Source organism: Antechinus flavipes, chromosome 2, assembly GCF_016432865.1.
Source record: "Antechinus flavipes isolate AdamAnt ecotype Samford, QLD, Australia chromosome 2, AdamAnt_v2, whole genome shotgun sequence".
Taxonomy (NCBI): domain Eukaryota; kingdom Metazoa; phylum Chordata; class Mammalia; order Dasyuromorphia; family Dasyuridae; genus Antechinus; species Antechinus flavipes.
The window spans coordinates 56,705,766-56,726,401 of NC_067399.1; the positions used below are offsets into that span (position 1 = coordinate 56,705,766).

The 20,636-nt window shown below is 42.9% G+C and overlaps 1 protein-coding gene and 1 long non-coding RNA gene across 2 annotated transcripts in view; both read right to left on the bottom strand.

The window, feature by feature from the left end:
* The window catches only part of GSE1 (Gse1 coiled-coil protein), a 776,456-nt gene that overhangs the window by 370,723 nt on the left and 385,097 nt on the right, over nucleotides 1-20,636 (bottom strand). The window lies entirely within an intron of this gene.
* LOC127547838 (uncharacterized) lies at nucleotides 8,911-19,333 on the bottom strand. Its single transcript, XR_007950277.1, has 2 exons — nucleotides 14,629-19,333; nucleotides 8,911-14,529 (listed from the first exon to the last, which is right to left on the bottom strand). It is a non-coding gene; the product is annotated as an uncharacterized LOC127547838 (long non-coding RNA).

Here is a 20,636-nt window from a genome sequence, read left to right on the forward strand (position 1 = left end):
TCTAATTTTATGATGAGCATTAAAGCCAGGCCTATAATTTGCACCTTTTTATTCATTAGACACTGGTGTGGCCATAAGTCAAGAATGCCCAGGGATTTAGATGCAGATTCAGAAGATAAACTATTGACAAGCCAGATGTATTTTTACATTAGTGCGCCTTTACAATAGTTTATGTTGAGAGTGGAATATAAATTGCGTTATTAAATATGAACCACTCTTATAACCACTTCCTTGCCTGCTGATCTGAAGGAGGGATGGCATTCAGAGGCAGGAAGCGGGGGGTGGGGTCTCCTAATTTCTCAAGAGTGAATGGCGAATGCTCCCCGCTCAGAGGGGACCTCAGAGGTCTTCGGGAGCCTCCAGGATGGGGCAGGCTGCAATGGTGAGCACCTCCTATGAGTGATCTTTCCCAGTCCCCTTACTTCTGAGGTTACCATTTATCCTATGGATATCTTGTTTCCAAGAGCTTGCGACTGGAAACTCACTGAGGGCAGGGACCGTTTTTGCTTTTCTTTGTAACATTAGCTCTTAGCAACAAAGTGTCCAATGTAGAATGGGTATTGAATAAAAGCTTGTTGACTAGCGAAGGGACAAAAACAAGCATTCATTAATGCCAGACGTGATACTACATGTTTTATAATGATCTCATTGGGCATGTAGTTGTTATATCCCCATTTTACAGTGGAGGAAACTGAGGTAAACATGGGCTGCCTAGGGTCCCATAGGTACTAAGTATCTGAACTTGGGTCTTCTCGACTCCAGGCCCCGTGCTCCTATAGTGTCACCTACTCTAAGTACCAGGCTGAGGATCTTTTAGAAGCAAGTTTAAGTTGGGAGAATCCCTGGTCTAAGGTGCTCATTTCACAGGTGATGAAACTAAGATGAGGGAAGTAACTTGTGCAAGATCACACAGGTAAGCCCATGACAAGACAGAATTCAAAGCACGGTCCTTGGACTTAAAAACCAGCATTGTGCTGCCCCCACCGCTTTGGGGACCCCCCGACGGCAGACTGGGTCTGTAGGCTGTCCCCCTTGGCAACCTTCAAACCTAAGGCAAGCTCAGCCTTCTGCCTGGGAAGGAAGCCAGGCTTTTCTTACAGGAAAACAGAATGTTAAAGCTGGAAGGGACCTTGCTGATCACCTTCGTCTGACACTTCATTTTACAGATGAAGGAACGAAGGCCCAGAGAGGTTAATTAACTTCCCAGGATCACACAGATAGTAAGCTGTCGAGCCAGGATTTTTCAGGGCCATCCTGCTAGTATTTTGGGGAGGGATTTGGGGGCCGGTGGAGATTGTGCTTTTCTAGAACTGGTGGCTCATTAATAGAATACAGAACCCAAGACACGGCCTGCCTAAATAGAGCGGCCAGCCGTTTTCTTGGAGTACTGTATGATTTGTCAGCCCTTATACGAACACTCTACTAAATAACCCATGCTCGTGACATCTGGTGCACTGGATTATCCTCCATTTATGATAAGGGCAGAGAACATGTCATCTATTTCTCTCACACCTCCAGCACTGGGTAAAATCCTGGGCACAGAGTCAGTGTCCTATCAAAGGCAACGCTACAGAGTGACTGATTCTGTCCTGGGATTGGATAAGCTCTGTCCCTTGGTCTATTGTTTCATTTTTGAGGTGGGAAAGAGCCATCTGGAATCCTTTCAGAGGAAAAATGCCATAGGGAGGGAGTCAGGTTCCAGAGTCTCCAGCCTTTTGGCTTGCTTACTTTTTACTTCTCAGTGTCTCCCACAATCTTTTTTTCCCTCTACTGCCCTGTGAAAATGGAAAGTGTCCTGAAGAAATGTAAGTAATTGCTCAAGATCACTGGGGACTGAGACATGTCTTCCATGCTCCCGAGCACTCCTGGCACTGCCATAACCATCACAGGAGCCAGAGATAGGAGATGATCTCATCCACCTCTTCACTTTAGAAAGACACAACCGAAGCTTGGGAAGAGAAAGGGATTTGATCCAAATAAGAAGCAAAAGTGAAATTAGAACTCACACCCTTGGACGCCAAACCCAATGCTCTTTTTAGGGCACATCAGGTCATATACCACATAAGAGGTAAACTACCAGCCCTTTATGTAGTCCACAAACTAAAATGCTGTCCATTGAAGGGTTATAAATTCAGAAAACGAAAAGAACAAATTATCAGTTTTTTTTATAGAAAGAAGCTTTCCAGCCTGGATCCTGAACCAAGAGGCTTTTGGGTATCTTATAATGATGGCTATTCAACCCGCATCAATGCAATGGCCAATCAGTCAGCGCTGCTGAATGAGACTCAGCTTCTGACAGAGACAGGTAATAGATCAATATGCAAAATGACGTACATTTTTGGACATGGCCAATATGGAAAATTGTATTGTTTGTGCATATTTGTTACAAGGGATTTCTTTTTCTTTTTTTTCCATCAGGGAGAGGAAAGTGTGAGACAGAAAAAGAAAAAAGTGCTTGTTAATTTAAAAAAAGTACTTAAGAACTAGAAGAACTTGTTGGTTGACAAGGATTTAAGTATCTGCTATATGTGAGTTACCTGGCTAGGTACTGTGGATATAGAGACAGAAAGGAAATAGCCCATACCCTCCAGTAACTTAAAATCTATAGGATGAAACAATATATAGTCTATATATAAAAGAGATACAAAATATATAAAAAATAGTCTATATGTAAAAGAGATGCAACATACATAAAATCTCTTCTTGTGAGGAGATCTGGAAAGAGCTCTTTGTAGGAGGTAGCCCTGGAACTAAGTTTCAAAGGAACTTTGGGAGATCTAAAAGGCAGGAGGGAGGAGGAAGAGTACTCTAAGTATGGGTGAGGGGCAGTCTGTGAAAAGGAGAAGACCCATCAAGTATAAGCAACAGCAGAAAGATTGATTTGCAGAGGAAGAGGTTAAATACTAAAAAGAGGCATGTGTATTTGATTCCAGAGATAATAGGGAGCCACTAAAGTTTATTGAGCAGGGTAGTGACACAGTCACAATTGTACTTTGAGGATATCACTTTGACAGCTGTGAATGGATTGGAGAGGGGAGGGACCTGAAAGAAGGAAACCCAACTAAAAGGTTAATGCAATCGTCCATGGGAGGAATAACGAGGTCCAGAACTAGGATGGCAGTTCCTTGCGTTTCATTTAGATACAGTGCTTAACATTTCGGAACCTCAGTTTCCTCAACTGTAAAATGAGGAAGTTGAGCTAAATGGTCTCTGAGTCACCTTCTAGCACTAGGTCAAAGATCAATCAATCAATCAATCAACATTTGTTAAGTGCCTACTATATACAACTGTACAAAGCACTATGAGTCAATGAAACATTATGCAGAGAGAATCAATAAGATGTGGCAAGTGATCAGATACCCGGGATCAGGGAGAGTAAGGAATCTGAGCTTCCCTAACTTGGGTAACTGAGAGAACAATAGTATTCTGGACAGGAATAGGACATAATTTAACAATTTTTATTTGGGACCCTACTTCAAAAACCATTCTAAAGTTCAATATAATAATAACTGGCTCTTAGGGATTCTCCTCTTCCTTTAAGTCACAGCTCAAATATCATTTTTTTTGCATGAAGATTTTCCTGGGTTTTCCAACTACTAGCACCCTACTCCAACAATTTTTTATTTATTTACTTTCTATTAATGCTGTCTAGATTTTTATATGTTCTCGTCTCTCTCATTAGACTTGAAAAATCCTTGCAAAGTAGCTATGGTTTCATTCTTTCTACTTGAATCGCCAGGGCTTGTGCTATGTAGGTGCCTAATAAATGCTTGTTGACTGAGATTTGTAAAGCGATTTCCACTTATTATCTTACTTGATTCTCCCAACAATCCCAGTGATGGATTTTGTAATGCTAATTTATAAAGAAAGTGAGACTAGGGAGTGACCAGACCCCTATTCCCAGGCTAACTGCCTCTGGAGGGAGAACTTCATGTAAATCTCCTGAGATTAGCAATCAGGTGCTCTTTTTCCCTCCTAATAGCGATCACATTTGTCTTCCACCTTCAAGATGGGTCATATTTGGTTCTTTCCCAAACCCTGTTCTCAGGATGCTCTTAAGGAGGAAGAAGGAACTAAAGATTGGGATAGAGGTGAGAGAGACACCCCCCCCCCCCCGCCCATCTATCCTTAATGAATTAAGGATATTCATTTATTTATTTATTAAGGATATTCATTCATTTATTAAGCACCTACCATGCACTGTGCTTACCACTGGGGAATACAAAATGAAAAAAGAAATAGTCCTTATTTTCAAGAACCTCCCATTCCCCCAGTGGACATAATATATGCAAATATGAGTAAAAAATAAAGGGAATTGTAAAAAAAGACTATGAGCAACTGAGAGTATCAGAAAGGCCTTCTTATAGGAGATGCAAGTATATTTCTTTCCCAAATAGGATGTTAGGTCCTTCAGGGAAGTGAAGTGTGTCTCTCTATTCCCAGTGCCTAGAACAGCACCTTGCAGACAGTAGGTACTTAATACATGCTATTGGATGAGGGGGAAGAGGGGGGAGGAATTTTATTATGGTGCCTGCTGGATAGTGGCTGTTCTGGCCCAGAAAATCAAAATGCCTTCCACACTGTATCAATTCTTTCAAGCCCAGTGGGAGACACAATTAAAGAGCAATGCTTTTTCTTGACTTTCTAACCTAAAACAATGATAGAGACTCCCCATTCCTTGAAAAAGTAACTCCCAAGAGGCCATGAGAACTCATGATGTTCTAACCCCACCTGCACTCAAAGCTGATGAGGGGACCTTTCAGGGGCCTTTGGCTCAGTGCCTATGACTTTAGGGCTGCTTCTCTTCCCTTCTGCCTCCCAGTATTCCTCTAGCCAAACCAAACTGGATTCTCCCAGGCTTGAGCCCCCCTTGTCCTACCTTGCCCATTCCTGGGCTAATGCCCACCTATGAGCTGTTCCCCCTTTCCCCTTGATTTGGCTCAAAATTCTCCTCACCTTTGAAAAATATTATCTGATTAGCCCCACCTTACCACTCATCCTCTGTACCTAAAACACCCCCTTTTTTGTGCTTGCAGAGGCACCCGCTTGGCTGCTACCTAATTGTACATATTCTTCTATTATCTCTCCAGCTACATTGGGGGCAACTAGGTCACGAGCAGATGGAGTGCTGGGCTGGAATGAAGACCTGACTCCAAATCCAGCTTCAGGTACTGTGTGATCCTGCAAAAGGCATTTACCTTCTGCCTGCCTCAGTTTCTTCAACTATGAAATAGGGTTAATAACAGCATCCTCTCAGGATTGCTGTGAGGATCCTGTGAAATTATATTTGTAAAGCACTCAGCACAATTCCCGGCACAAAGGAAGGGCTATATAATTGTCATTTATTTTACTACTACTACTACTACTACTACTACTATCACTACTACTACTATTACTACTACTACTACTACTACTACTACTACTACTACTACTACTACTACTACTATTATTAATACTACTACTACTATATAGTACAAAGTAGGATATTGAAGATAATATAGGAAACCAATTATGAGAAAATATAGTTATAAAAATATTGAAGAAAAAGCTCCCGGACCCCAAGTTAGAAGGACTAGATGGTCCCTTCCAGGTTTCATCCTTTTCTTCACCTACAATAGTGCTACACATAAACATATATGTGCACACACATATCTGCACATACAAATATTCACAATACACTCACACAACACGCACATGCATGAATATTCACACACATATATACACCCTCACCCACCAGGTTCAGTTCCCTCACATAAATGAGGAAATGTAGAGCCAAAGACTGACCCAGATTACACAGGTCCAAATGTCAGAGCCAGAATTTAAATCCAGGGCCTTGAATTCTTCCAATGTACTTTCTACTATACCATGAAATACTTGTTCACTAATTCTGAATTATATGATAATGCCATTGAAAAAAAAAAAAAAAGAAGGAATCTCCCCATACAGAGAAATGATGGGAACAGAAAAATGTCACACGAGGTCCCTTTACTCTTTAGAGGTAAATGGCCCCCATTGTTGTCTGTCTCCTGGCTGCCAACTCAGTGGTCACTTTCTGTTTAGGTCTATGGACCCTCCTTACTTCTAGATTCTGAATGACCTCCTTGGCCATTTTCATCTTGACTCCAAGTCTTGTCCTAACCCCAATGATCTGGTACCAGTTGGGAAGATTCAGAAAGTAGAAAATATTGGTCACAAGGCATTAAGAAGCCAACAGAGGGTCTCCCCATTTCTATATTCTCCCCCAAACTCCCACTTTTTCAAGAAGAGCAGGAGAAAAAAAGCTCATTTCATCCATTTCCCTCCCAAACCCTTCTTCCCATTAAGGTAGTGCTGAGTACCCCTAATAATAGCAATACTAAATCCTCCCAGCCAATTCGGTTCCATTTCTATAAATAATGTAGAATCTTTTTATTTACTGACAGGTTGTAAAAGTATCAGGGAGAATAATGTGAAATCAGGAGCCGCTGAATAATTCATGACATCGGCTTAACGCCATCTCTCTCCCTCCTTCTCCTCCTGGCTTGCATTTTTTTCCCTTGGCCTTTCTGGACTCACAGTTTATAGGAGAGCACCTTCTGCCCAGTAACCTAATAAAGTCAAGGCTAACAAGCTGGTCCTAATTCTTCATGAATTGAGGCTTTTTACAGCTTAAAAAAATATAGAGACTACAGGGAGTCATTTTTTTGGGGGGAGGGGGCAGTGCTTGTACATAATAATAACAAGGAGAAATTACATTTAGAGGCGGGTACAAGGGGAAATATGTATGTGTGTGTGTGGGGGGTATTAGTAGATCTGCGTTCAAGTCCCATTTCTACCTTATATGACTCTGAGCAAGGAGTTTAACCTCAACACTAGGATGACAATATTCACTGCTTACTTTAGGGACAAAGCTGGAATTGGAAGGCACATCTCCCAACTTAGGGTTCTTTCTCCTGACTTTACTAGCTCTACCCTCAATCATGACACTGATTTTCCAGGTAAGATAACTAAGGTTATACAAGTAAATGGGAAGAAAAAGGAAGAAGGAGGGATGGAAAGAAGGAAGGAAGGAAGAGTAAAGAAGGAAAAAGAAAGGTGGGAAAGATGAAGGAAATAACAGAGGGAGAAAGGAAAGTAAAGAGGCAAGGAAGAAGAATGGAAGGGAAGAGAGGAGGAAGAAAGGAAGGAAAACAGAAGGGAGAATGGAAAAAAAGGAATAAAATAATTTATTATTATGTACCACTAAGTGTTTAACAATTAATTTCTCATTTGACCTTCACAATAACCCTGGGAGGTAGTTCCTATCATTATCCTTATCTTACAATTGAGGAAACTGAGGCAGAAAGGGGTTAAGTTAGTTCCCAAGGTCACAGAAGAGGTATCTGAGGCTGCATTTGAACTCAGGTCTTTCTATATCCAGGTCTATGTGTGCTCTATCCACTGCTAGCTGCCTTTAGCATATAATATATATATATATGTACATGCATATACATATATGGTATTATTTTTAAAAAGTTAGCTATTGTTATTATCATTATTATTGACCCGTTGACATAGGTAATAAAAGTACGACTTTATGAGAGCAAGAACTCTTGGAGTTCTCATCCAACTCCTTGCTCTTACAGATGAAGATATTCAGGAATACACCTGCCAATTACCTGGCCTAAGATCCCAGCTGGAACTGGAAGCCACATCTCCCAACTCAGGATTTTTCCTGCACTGCACTAGCTCTCCCAATCATTATATTCATTTTCCAGGTAAGATAACTAGGACCTGGAAATGTCAGGTAATTGACAGGTCACACATCTAAGAAGCCTCAAAGTCAGGTCTCCTGGCTCCTAATCCAGTACTCTTACCATTAAGCCACAGTGTCTCTTGTGTAAGTCTTTAGATTTTGTACAAAAATCTAAATCTAAATCTAAATCTAAAGGCCATTGTATATATTCAAATCAACTGGCCCACTCCCCCTCGTAGAAACAGTTATTTGCATGAACAAAGCCCAGTTTTAATGCATCTGCACACACCTTGCTATTCTCCTGGCTTTTACAAACCTAGAAGTGGATGCTCATGATAGGGTCTTTCTGAATCTTTTCCTGGTAATTCCATATTTTTTCCCCGACTTTCCAAGAATTAGTATTAATTATTAAAATCTTAGCTTGGTTATTACTGCTCAGGTTGTTAATAGTCAGAAATGGAATGTCACCGTAATGTTAGGTCCCTGATGGTGAGCTTCCTGTATTTGCTCAAAGCCTGCTTTGGAGGTTTCTGGGTGGAATGGAGTTTATTTAGTAGGCTAAATTTCCATTTGAAAATGCAGAAAGTAAATTCCTGGTAGCCAGACCCAGCCAGGCAGAGGAACTGCTTGGGATTCTGGGTCTCATATCACAGGATATTAAAACTAGAAGGTTCCTCTAGCATTCTTTAGTCCATGGGTATCCAATTTAATAGAAATGGTGACCATAAAATGCTACAGAAATTGTGAGCCATATTGTTAGTCATTTAGTTTTAAAATGTAATATCTGTATTTTATTAAATCTTTTTAGTTATTGATTTAAATATTTTCCAATTATACTTTAGTCTGGCTTGGGTCACACAGGAACACTGCATATCTAATCTATTGGGGGTGAAGAGAGGGCTATACTTAAAGTCAGGAAATGATGAGTTCAAATCTTGCTTCTGGCACTTAATAAATGATAATGTCTATTCTTTCTGAGGATAATTATTAATATTTAGCCTGTCTGGGCCTCATATTCCTTATCAAAGGAATAATAAAAATGCTTATCTTACAGGATTCTTTCTTTCCTTCCTTTCTTCCTCCTCCCTTTTCTTTTTTCCTTCCTTCCTTATTTCTTTCTTTTTCTTTCTTTCTTTCTTTCTCCCTTTCCTTTCCTTTCCTTTCCTTTCCTTTCCTTTTCTTTCCTTTCCTTTCCTTTCCTTTTCTTCTTTCCTTTCCTTTCCTTTCCTTTCCTTTCCTTTCCTTTCCTTTCCTTTCCTTTCCTTTCCTTTCCTTTCCTTTCCTTTCCTTTCCTTTCCTTTCTTTTCTTTTTTTTCCTGTCCTTCTTTTCCTTCCTTTCTTCCTTCTCTCTTTCCTTCCTTTCTTCTTTCCTTCCCTCCTTCTTTCCTTTTTCATTCTTTTTGTTTTGTTTTTAATTTTTATTGATTTTTTTGGTCATTATAATTATTGATTACTCTCACTTCTCACTTCACAAGACACATCATGTAACAGAGTAAAGCAATTAGGCAAAATTAATAACACAGCCATTGCAGCTCGTAGGCCTATACTTAAAAGTAATAATTTCTTTTTAAAAAATAAGAGGAAAAGTCCTTTACATAAAAATTTTTTATAGTAATACTTTTATAGTAAATATTTTTGTAGAGGCAAGAATAAACCTTAGAATTAAGAATTGTTTATACACAGTTGTCTACATGTTGTCTCCTCCCATTAGATTGTGAGTTCCTTCAGGACAGGGATTATCTTTTAACCCTTCTTTGTATTCCTAGTGCTGGACCTGGCACATAGTAGGTACTTAATAAATATTTATTGATTGACTGAATGTGACCAAAGAAGACACTGCAGTTCAGAGAGGCTATCTGATCTTCTGAGACTCAGACTTGGGTGTCTAGACTTACAAACCATTGCTTTTCCCATAACATTGTGCTTTCCCAGCACAGAAAGGGAACAGAATCAGTCTTAAATATAAGCTTGAGATCTTTCACATGCACTCCGAATGCATGTCCCTTCAACACTCTGGGGCTTGATTTCCTTTTCTGTTAAAAGAGATGAGGGTTGTGATGGCTAAAGGATATAGGGCCTTTCAAGCTCCTTCTAGCTCCCATGCTGACAATCTCTAAGGCCCTGTCCAACACTGATTACTCTGACCTATTGGCCAGAGACCTGATTGTCTCCAAGCTTCTAAAGATCCACCCTCATTTCTTCTCCATTTCTCTGCTCAGCTGCACCCAGGTTCCACTCTAATTCTTCCTGCTCTAAGGTGCAGAAGTCCCTGTGTGCAGTTCACTTTTCCTTAAAAACAAGCCCATTTAGGTCTCTAGTTTTTCTCCTGCTCTAAGGTGCAGAAGTCCCTCCTTGCAGTTCACCTTTCCTTAAATACAAGCCCATTTAGGTCTCTAGTTTTCCTCCTGCTCTAAGGTGCAGAAGTCCCTCCTTGCAGTTCACCTTTCCTTAAACACAAGCCCATTTAGGTCTCTAGTTTTCCTCCTGCTCTAAGGTGCAGAAGTCCCTGTGTGCAGTTCACCTTTCCTTAAAGACAAGCCCATTCGGGTCTCTAGTTTTCCTCCTGCTCTAAGGTGCAGAAGTCTCTCCTTGCCGTTCACTTTTCCTTAAACACAAGTCCTGTCGGGTCTCTCTAGCTTCCCTCCTGTTCCAAGGTGCAGAAATCTCTCTGTGTAGTTCACTTTTCCTTAAACACGAACCTCTTTGGGTCACTCTTGAGCCCATCAGACTAGACTTTTCCACCCACTCCAATGTCGCCCAAGTTTTTCTCTTTTGTACTTCCTGTTCATGGCCCTTGGCCTCTTGACAGATTAGTGACTGACTAATGCTCTCTTATGTAGGAAGTGTCCAGGTCCTTTCAGGTCAGACCTTCCCTGGAGGGGAGGGTAACCCTATCCATCTCATAAAAGGGCAGCCGGGAAATGGGTGATCTTCTTGCAAGCAGCCCAAGTGTAGGGCTGAGCTCCTGGTAAAGCGTTCCAGATGTGGCCCCTTCCCACGGTGACTGGGGCCGAGCAGCTGCTTTAAGTTAACCTAATGGTCTTTGGGGCTCACCAGAGGTTCCTTCCAATTCGATCGGCTCCTGGTCAGACACTGATCTTCTCGAGGAACTTGAAAATGCCCTTGTGACCCAGTCAGCTCTGCCGGGAGTCACCCCTTCCAAGTCTAAAGGGATAAGACCTGCCGAACAACTTGCAGATTTCTTTTTAAGTCTGGTGCTCAAAGCTGCCACCCCAGGTTGGCATGAACCTCCCTCCCCTGATGACCTGACTCCAAACAATGGAACCACAGTGGCCAACCCGCAGACTAACGAGGGGAGAACTTCAAGGGGCTCTGTGACCCCTGGGGATTAGCTAATGGGCCTGGAAGATGTGGGGGAGAAGACTCGGTTGGGGGAGATTACATTTTCTTCCTAAATTTCACTGAGCCTGGTTTTGTTTATGGGGAGGCCTTGCCCTCTGGGGACCAAACATGGTGCCTGTTTGCTTATTTTCATTATTGCTGGTGGCCTAATATTTACAGTCTTTTTAACCTCCCCTAACCCCCTGTATCTAACTTTTCAGACTGACACAGAGAGAGGCCTGTTTCTTCCCTTACACAATTTCCAAAGCGGGGAATGGCGGGGAAGTAGAGAAAAAAGGATGATAGATTCATTTTTGACTCATCCCTCCCACAGACAGGGTCCCACTAAGTTTTACAAAGTGGAGAGCAAACGGTGGAGCTGCTGTTACCCCTACAACCTGAGGCTTTAGGCCCAGAGGAAGCAGGGAACGAAGGCCTGAGGAATACATGTCCCTGGCTGAAGGGTCCTCATTAATAGCTCCAGGAGCTGGTGGGAATTCTAAGGGAGGCTGGGGGAACAGGAACAAGCCAGTCTCCAAGACAAAGCCTGAATTAGCCGTGGAGACAGCCCTAATCTATTTAGAACATCTACTCTTCCTCTTCACCTCTTACCCAAAGCAGAGGGGTCCCCTGGGCTCAGGCTGTGGATTACACTGACCCAGAGTAACTGGGAGCTCCCTCATTTCCTGTGCAACCCAAGCTCCCTCCCACCGAGGCTCCTCTCCCCGGGAGGGACGCTGCAGCCAGACATTTGCCAATCTATTCCTGGCCTTGGCCCCCAGCTCATGGATCACAAGAGGCTGGGAATGTGGCCGAGGCCTCAGGGAGCAGCCGGGGTGGGAGGCCGTGAGTGTGGAAAGGAGGGGGCGGGAGTGGCTAAAGAGTCAGTCCCCTGGAGAGGCTGGACCACGGACGCAGCTGATGTGGGGAGGATTTATAATGGGGGTGAGTCAGCACTGAGTAGCCAGGGGCCTGTCTGGTGGAGGAGGGAGTCCTTGTGCCTTCTACCTGCCCATTGCTTTGTATGTCCGGCCATTCCAACAGGTCCCCCAATATTCCTCTGCCTTCAGCTCCAGAACCCCAACATCCTTAGGCATTCAACAGCCTTAACCTACCTGGAAAAAGCATACCGGGACCCGTGGGCTCATTATCCAACGAGAGATTCGGTTATGACATAACCTGCCTGGATTTATCCGAACCCTACTCAAGGCAAGCCCAGTTATACCTCCAAGAAGTAATCCCAGAGCACTCCCAACGGGGCGCCCCCGCTTCTGACTTCCTTCGGCAACTAGAGCCATGTTGAGTGACACTCTCAGTCAGTCAGTAAATCTTTACTAAGCACCTACTATGTGCCAGGCACTGTGTTAAATTCAAAGAATACAAAGAAAGGTAAAAGTCAGACCTGACTGACAAGAAACTCACAAGCTTATAGAGCAGAGGGGAAGGGAATAAGCATTTATTAAGCACCTACTATGTGCAGGCACTGTGCTAAGTGCTGAGGATACAAAGAAAGGAAAAAGCCAGTCCTGCCTCTCAAGGAACTCACAAGCTGATAGGGGAGAGGGGAAGGAAATAAGTATTTATTAAGCATCTACTATGTGCTAGGCACTGTGCTAAGTGCTAAAGATACAAGGAAAGGTAAAAACCAGTCCTGCCTCTCAAGGAACTCACAAGCTGATAGGGGAGAGGGGAAGGAAATAAGCTTTAATTAAGCACCTACTATGTGCAGGCACTGTGCTAAGTGCTGAGGATACAAAGAAAGGAAAAAGTCAGACTTGGCTGCCAAGAAACTCACACACTTATAGGGCAGAGGGGAAGGGAAGAAGCATTTATTAAGCACCTACTATGTGCTAGGCACTGTGGTAAGTGCTAAGGATACAAGGAAAGATAAAAGCCAGTCCTGCCTCTCAAGGAACTCACAAGCTGATAGGGGAGAGGGGAAGGATATAAGCTTTAATTAAGCACTTAGTATCTGTGCTAAATTCTAAGAATACAAAGAAAGGCACAAGAATCCCCACCTTCTAGGAGCTTATGATCTCATGGGGAGGAAAGGGAAGACAACACATAAAAAGAAACTGAAAAGGACGGGGAGGGTATTGAGTATGTGGACATGGCTCCTGCCAGGCAGGAGAAATGATGAGATGGCCCTACTGAGTGCCCTCCTTAAATAGATCTTGGGAGAGCTCGCCACATCCCTCTCCAATAGGAGGGAAGAAGGGCCCACCGGGGCAAAGACTCAGAGAGTGAGCTCTCTCCCTGCATTCTTTCCCTAAGCCCTGTCTTCCTAGAGGTCAAGACCTAGATTTCACAACCTATCTCTGCATGTCCAGTGCCTCGTACACTGTAGGTGTTCCTGATGACTTTCCCAGAAAGAAGTCCTTCTTTCTCCTCAGAGAAACCACAAAATCATGGAATGTCAGAGTCAGAAGACCCTTTAGGGGTCCAACCTCCCCATTTCATCGAGGGGGAAACTGGAGGCCGGAGAGGTTGACTGAATGAAACCGGTTCTCACTCTCAGTGCAGGGATGTATCTGGCTACTATGTCTTTTCTTGTTTATTTATTTTAACAGTCCCCCCCAATCCTCATCTGCGCCCCAGGCCTAGCACAGTGTATTACATATAACTGGTAATCCAGCCTCCTGAATGAATGGACTGGGAGAAAGGCCGGCATTCTTTAGGCACATGGATGGAGAAAATGTGCTTTTGCTGGAAAGGTGGAGAAGTAGATTTGGGAGTGGAAGAAAAGAGAAAGCCGGAGCTTATGAGGAGAAATATCCCTTCCATCTAAAGAGGGAAGAATTTATTGAATAGGAATGTAATTGGGGGAAACGACTGCACATCTTACTTGTAAAGTGAGGGTCAGACCAAACAATCTTAAAACTTTGACTTTGTTCTAAGGTCCAGTTCCACTATGATACTGTGTTCTATGACATTCTATGTTCTAAGTTTTATCCCCATTCTAACAGTCTCTGTTCTAAGGTACCGCTCATCTCTGACATTTTGTGTTCTAAGTTCCCTCCCAGTTCTGACATTCTACATTCTAAGGTACCTTCCTGCTCTGACAATTTGTGTTCTAAGGACATTCCTGGCTACAGTGTGCTATATTGTAAAATCTCTCCCAGCTCGGATATTCTATTTTCTAAAATCCAGCTCTAACATTCTGTGTTTTAAGGACCCATCCAGTTCTGACATTCTGTGTTCTAAGGTCCTTCTTAAGCTCTGGTGTTTTATGTTTTAAGATTCTTTCCATTGCTAACATTTTATGTTCTAGGACCCCTCCCAGCTCTGACATTCTATGTTCTAAGGGCCTTCCCAGCCCTGACATTCTGTGTTCTAGGTTCCCTTCCAGCTCTGACACTCTATGTTTAAGGTACCTCTCCAGTCCTGACATTCTGTGTTCTAAGATGCCTCCCAGCTCTGACATTCTATGTTCTAAGCTTCCTTCCAGTTCTGACACTCTATGTTTTAGGGACCTCTCCAGTCCTGACATTCTGTGTTCTAAGATGCCTCCCAGCTCTGACATTCTATGTTCTAGGCTTCCTTCCAGTTCTGACACTCTATGTTTTAGGGACCTCTCCAGTTCTGACATTCTGTGTTCTAAGGTCCCTCATCTCTGACATTCTGTGTTCTAAGAGTCTTTCCACTACTAACATTCTGTGTTCTCCAGCTCAGCTTGGAACTAGCTGGCAACCTTAGGGAGGTCACAATTTCAGATCTTTTACCAACCACAGGAAGCCATACCACACTTTATGGAGTAACCTCACCCCCGAGCCTAAGGGGAATGGGTGATAAACTAAGAAAGCGTAGTGCCCAAGCCTCATCCCTCTCTAAAAGGGCAGGCGCTAGCACCCGGCAGGGGAGGGTTTCTGTCTGGGACAAATGGGACTGGATAGCTAAAAGCCAGCTAACCTGAGGAACAATTCAGGTTTTGAAGTCAAGTACAAAGCTGAGTCTAGCTCTCCATGTTAACATGATAAAAGCAAGTCCCCAGCTACCACAATTATTTGATAATTCTCCCTTAACACCCATCAAATTAAAGCAGTGTCCAAGGCCCGCCTGAAGTGGCACTGATAGGTATTAAACTTTAATGAGATTTAATGATTCTGGCCTACTTTTTAAGCGCTGGGGCCCACATTTATGAACATTTAATTTCCCAGGCCCTGACCTCTTTCCTTCCCTCTCCTTTTCCCTCCTCTCCCTCCCTCCCTCTCCACTTCCCTCCATCTTCCTGCAGCTGGTTTGTGTTAGCGTTGCTGGGGAGCACAGCCCTGGTCCTGTCACAGGCAATACCAAGTGAGCCTTCACAGGCGGCCCATTATCCATCTTCCTCGCCCCCCCCCTTCCCACTTAGTGGCTAAATGTTGATTTTATCAGGGAGTTAAAGGTAAAAGAACTACCAAAAAAAAATCCTAGCATTTCCATGATAGTGAGATTGGCCCAAATCGTGGGATAATTTCATTCATTTACTTCAAAAACTACATTAGGCTTCAAGTTAGATTAGCTTGAGTTCCTGTAGGTCACCAGATTGTGGCTTCGTGACATTTCATAGAACCACAAAGATACTGATGTCTCAGAGACCGCCATACTCTTCTGATGCTCCATTTTAGTGAGCAATAATCCTTAACACGCATTAGGAGGGGACCGTTAGAACCTCAGCGTTGTGATGGACCCAGAACTGGAAATGTCAGAGCTGGAAGGGCCCTGAATCACAGAACGTTGGATCCGGTCACAATGGCGCCCAAGGACAGAGTTAGGTTGTTCAGCCCAATGTTCCAGTTTTCAGTCATTGAGGACTGGTCCAAAGTCCAACAATGGCAGAACCAGACTCAGAAGGGGGAGAAGTGGACTTGTTTTCATGCGCCGTCCGTTACACCAAACAACAACCGTCAGTGGGTCTAAACCACACAAGCGGGGAGTACTTCTGCAGGGACCCAAGATGAGATCCATCATCCCTAGATCATGGTTTTTACAGCCCCATCTATAAAATGAGGGAGTTGGTCAGGACTAACCACTAGGGGTTCCTGCCCACTTCTAACCTTAGGAGATCTCTGAAGGAGAACCCTCAAGTAGAGAAGCTCAGCAGTTACAGGGAATTGAGCAGGGACATTTCCAAGGCTGGGTGACCAAGCCTGCTGCTGCCCCCTAGTGTTAAGATGACTTGCCTGGTTCTATAATGGGGGGGGGAGTGGGGAGGACAGAAATTGGACATCAGACCAATTAATGTCAAATAGGGGACCCAAGTGTTGTAAATAAGTAATAGAAGTGGGGGGGATCTAGGTCTCGTGTCTGAGTCTTGAGTTCTATTCCATAGAGAATATCTCTAAGGTCCTCTTCAATTAGGAAGAAAGCTGGGATTTGGGGAGGGCTAGGGAACAAAAGATAGTCCAAGAAGAAGACCTTTGATAGGCTGGGCCCTGCCTCCATCTACATGAATATTTCTATTTCCAAAGAGCAGAAAGGGGGATCACAAAGCTAAGTCTCGATTAGTGTGAATAATGATTTCCCCCGTAGTATTCATATTATTTGAATTTGTACTGCTCGTTTCCACTGGGCTGGAACCAATTACCATCTTTTACATGATTATAACTTAGACTACTGTAAATGTGAAAATCTGCAACTACTTCAATAGACTCGCTATTTGCACTAATCAGGACCTCTATCATATAGTTTGTTCACTAAATTTAGCATGGTAGTAACAAAACTGCCATGTTTGTCTGTATCCCCTTCTCATTTTCTTTTTATTCTCTTGTGTAATTTTAAAAAGTCATTGATGTTCTCGTTCTCTGTCTCTCTGTCGCTGTCTCTGTCTCTGTTCTCTTTTCTTTCTTCTTCTTTTCCTCCTTCTCTTTCTCTTCTTCTCCTCCTCCTCTTTCTTTCTCCTCCCTTTCTGTCTCTATCTCTCCCATCTCTGTCTCTCTCTCCTGTCTTTTTTATCTCTGTCTGTCTCTTTCTCTGATTCTGTCTCTCTGTGTCTTTCTCTCCCCCCCTTCCTCTTTGTCTGTCTCTGTCTCTATCTCTGTCTTTCTCCCCCCCTTCTCCTGTCTGTCTCTCTCTTTCTGATTATGTCTCTATGTCTCCATCTCTGTCCTTCTCTCTTCCATCTCTGTCCTTCTCTGATTCTGTCTCTGTGTCTCTATCTCTCTCTCTCTGTGTCTCTCTTTCCTCCTTCCCTCCCATCTCTATCACTACCTAAAGTCATCACAGCATAGTAGACATTTAGTCATTCAGATCCTCCCTCTGCTTTATGTTGACTAAATCCCTTAATTTCCCTGTGTTTGGGGCACTTCTCTAGTGAAGTGAACTTCAAAAATGGTTCTGAGCAGCACCAGTGAAGAGAAGTTTCTCCCCTGGGACTTCCCTATTCCACTGAAACCAGAAGTCCAGTCTCCTTTCCCAACATCAATCTTCTCTCTCCCCATAAAAAGCCCTTCCTTATAAAAGAATCAGGTAAAATAAGTCAATACACTGACCATTCCTTTGTTTTACAAGGAAGAAAACTGAGGCCTGAAAAGGAAAATAATTTCCCAAAGGTTCCCTAACTATTTAATAGTGCAGCAGGAAATAGAACTCGGATCTCCTGATTTCTCGTCTATAGATAGAAAATTTGTCTCTTCTACTGCAACTGATAATGAAGCAGTCAGGAAAAAAAAAAAAAAACAAACAGAAACAAAAACCAAACCAGGAGAACTCCCTGCCCTTCCACACGTCTCCCTTTGAAAAGGGGCATTTGTTCTCCTTTTTCCAAATCCAACAATAAATACTCTTGATCATGGATCTCGGACAACCCTCTTGGTTGAGGCCCTTGCTGGCTTCTTTCCCAGGGTCTCTCACAGAGCTACAGAAAAACAGAATCTCCCAGCCTGGAAGCTGGTCAGAGGCCGTTTAGTCTAGTCTACTTTGTGGCTGTACAGACTGTACAACCTCCCAGATAAAGGGTCATCCTGCCTCCTGTGGAGCAAGCTGTTCCTCCAGTGATTGGATGCTCTATCTACCCACTACTAATCTTGGGTCCTTGAAGTCCTGGTTTGATTTATGAGAATATGTGCCTTGCATTTCTGGCGTATTCCTAACATCCTAAGATTTCAAGTTGGAGAAGGACTTAGAGATTATTTAGTTCCTGTTTTATGAGCCACGGACCTCCGACAGTCTGGTCAAACCTAATAACACTGTGGCTCGCTGGTTATAGGCGTCATGAAAGGAAATGCTAAGTTCCACTTCAAGGTTGCTCAAAAGGAAGACAGATATCATTTTCCCCCCTCCAAGTTCACAGACTCCTCTGAAATCCATCCACTAGACACCATATTAAGAAGCCCTGCTCTAGTCTCAAACCTTCATTTTTCAGAGAAAAATTAAGCAGGAGAGAGGAAATGCTATGTCCAACAAGAGTTGGCCAGGGATCCAGGCTATAACCAGAATTCACACCCGGGACTTCTGGTTCCCAATCTAGATCCCTTGCTATCATATGATACTTATTCTTATTTCCCAGGAGTTTTCAAATTCATTGCCATTTGGGAACTGAGGCACAAAAAGGTTTTGATTTTCAAGGACATTTGCACCCGGGAGTGCTTTAGCTGGATTTGGACGCAGGTCTCTCAGGTCCCCGTTACTACAGAAAGTTTCCCTTAAGGGATGGGAGGCAGTGGCAATAGAAGCAGGGAAAAATCCCTCTGAAGGAAGGTGGGGGGACTGCGGCTGGATGCCTGGAAGGAACCCCAAGAAGACAGACTCTTCTTCTGAATTAAGGCTTCTGAGTTTCCGAGAAGAGGCAGCTGCTGCACTTCTCCACCAGCCCCAGTTGGAAGTAATCACGGATCCCTGGGTGCAATCAGCCTGAGGATGCTGATTGGCCTATTATGTTTGGTACCACTTTCCCTGCAGCTCCTGGGTGTTCATTAAGGGGCAGAGGCCAATCAGGAACAATCACGGAGAGAAGGGGAAGAGGGCCCAGCAACCTGACCCCCAGATCATTGTTTCCTTGATGATGCCCAGGGTCCCAGTGGTTCTTGCATGCCTCGGGAGGTTATGGGAGATAAAGACAACAGGAAGGGAAAGCCAAGGATTCGGGGCCACCAAAATCTCATTCTGCAATTGCCACCGAGATGAACAAATCAACTTTAACCCCTGGGCTTCAAATTTCTTTGCTATAAAATTGAACCAGATTATTCTGCAAATTTAAGAATCTTATTTATGAAGAAGAATGACGAGATGGAGAGGCACTGAACCATTTCAGAAACTTATTAACTGTTTAACCCAGGTCAAAGCATTTTTTGAAAAAATCACTTTGTGTCTCAGTTTCTTCTACTGTAAAAAAAAAAGAGAGAGAGAGAGAGAGAGATTTGGGCTTGATGGCTTCTAAGGACTCTTCCAGCTTTAAATCTATGCTTGAAGCTTACCCTCTGGTAGATGTGGGAAAGATCCCCAAACTCCAGGAATCTGAATTTAGAGCTACAAGGGGTGGGGTGGACTTTGAGACTGTTGAATCCAACTTCTCCATCTTATAGATGAGGAAACTGAGGTATAGACAGGTTATATGATTTGCCTAAGACCATACAATTAATAAGCAGCAGAGGTGGGATTTGAACTCAGCTCTTCTGACTGTGCTCCCATGTTCTTTCTTCTATACCAAACTGCCTCATAAATAAGTCCAGTTAGGGGCAGCTAGGTGGTGCAGTGGATAGAGCACCAGCCCTGAAATCAGGAGAACCTGAGTTCAAATTTATCCTTAGACACTTAACACTTCCTAGCTGTGTGACCCTGGGCAAGTCACTTAACCCTAATTTCCTCAGCAATAAATAAATAAGTCCATTGCATTCTCTAATTGCCTTATAAATAAGTTCAGTTGCAGTCCCTACTTGCCCTCAAAAAATTTAGCCTAGCAGGGAGATGGAAACCTAAAATCAAACCAATTAAAGTAGAGATGATAGACTTTAATTTCATTAATACTATCCCCTAAGAGCTTCAAGACCTTAACAAAATGTGCTTTTTTTGTGTTGGGAGAGAGGGCATCATGGCAGCTTGGCAGAATGAACAGGGCATAGGACTTGGGCAGGAGCATTTGGCATTTAATTCCTACCTCAGATGTTTTATATTCCTTGAACTTCAATGTCCTTAACTATAAAATAAATAATAATAATAAATAAAATAAAATCAACCTGGACAAGTTGCTTTAAAAAAAAAAACTTCTATTTGCCTCAGTTTCCCCAACTGTAAAATGGAGAAAACACTCTCATCTTCCAGAATTGTTGCGGAGAACAAATGAGATCATCCATGTAGAGTATTTAGCCTAGTGCCTGGTAGTAGTAGTAGTAGCTACTAACTTTTAAAATGCTAGTTATGATGAGGATATGTCAGTTTCTGAATTCACACCATTTTCACGCTAAAGACGAAGATTTGAGTGAATTAGAAAAGGCTTCACGGACAAGCCGATTTCCAGCATTCCCTCCAGCTCTAACCTATTGTAGGAGATATATCTATATCTATATCTATCTATCTATCTATCTATCTATCTATCTATCTATCTATCTATCTATCTACCTATTTATCTATCTATTTAAATGCAGTCAAAAAAGTTTCTGGCTCA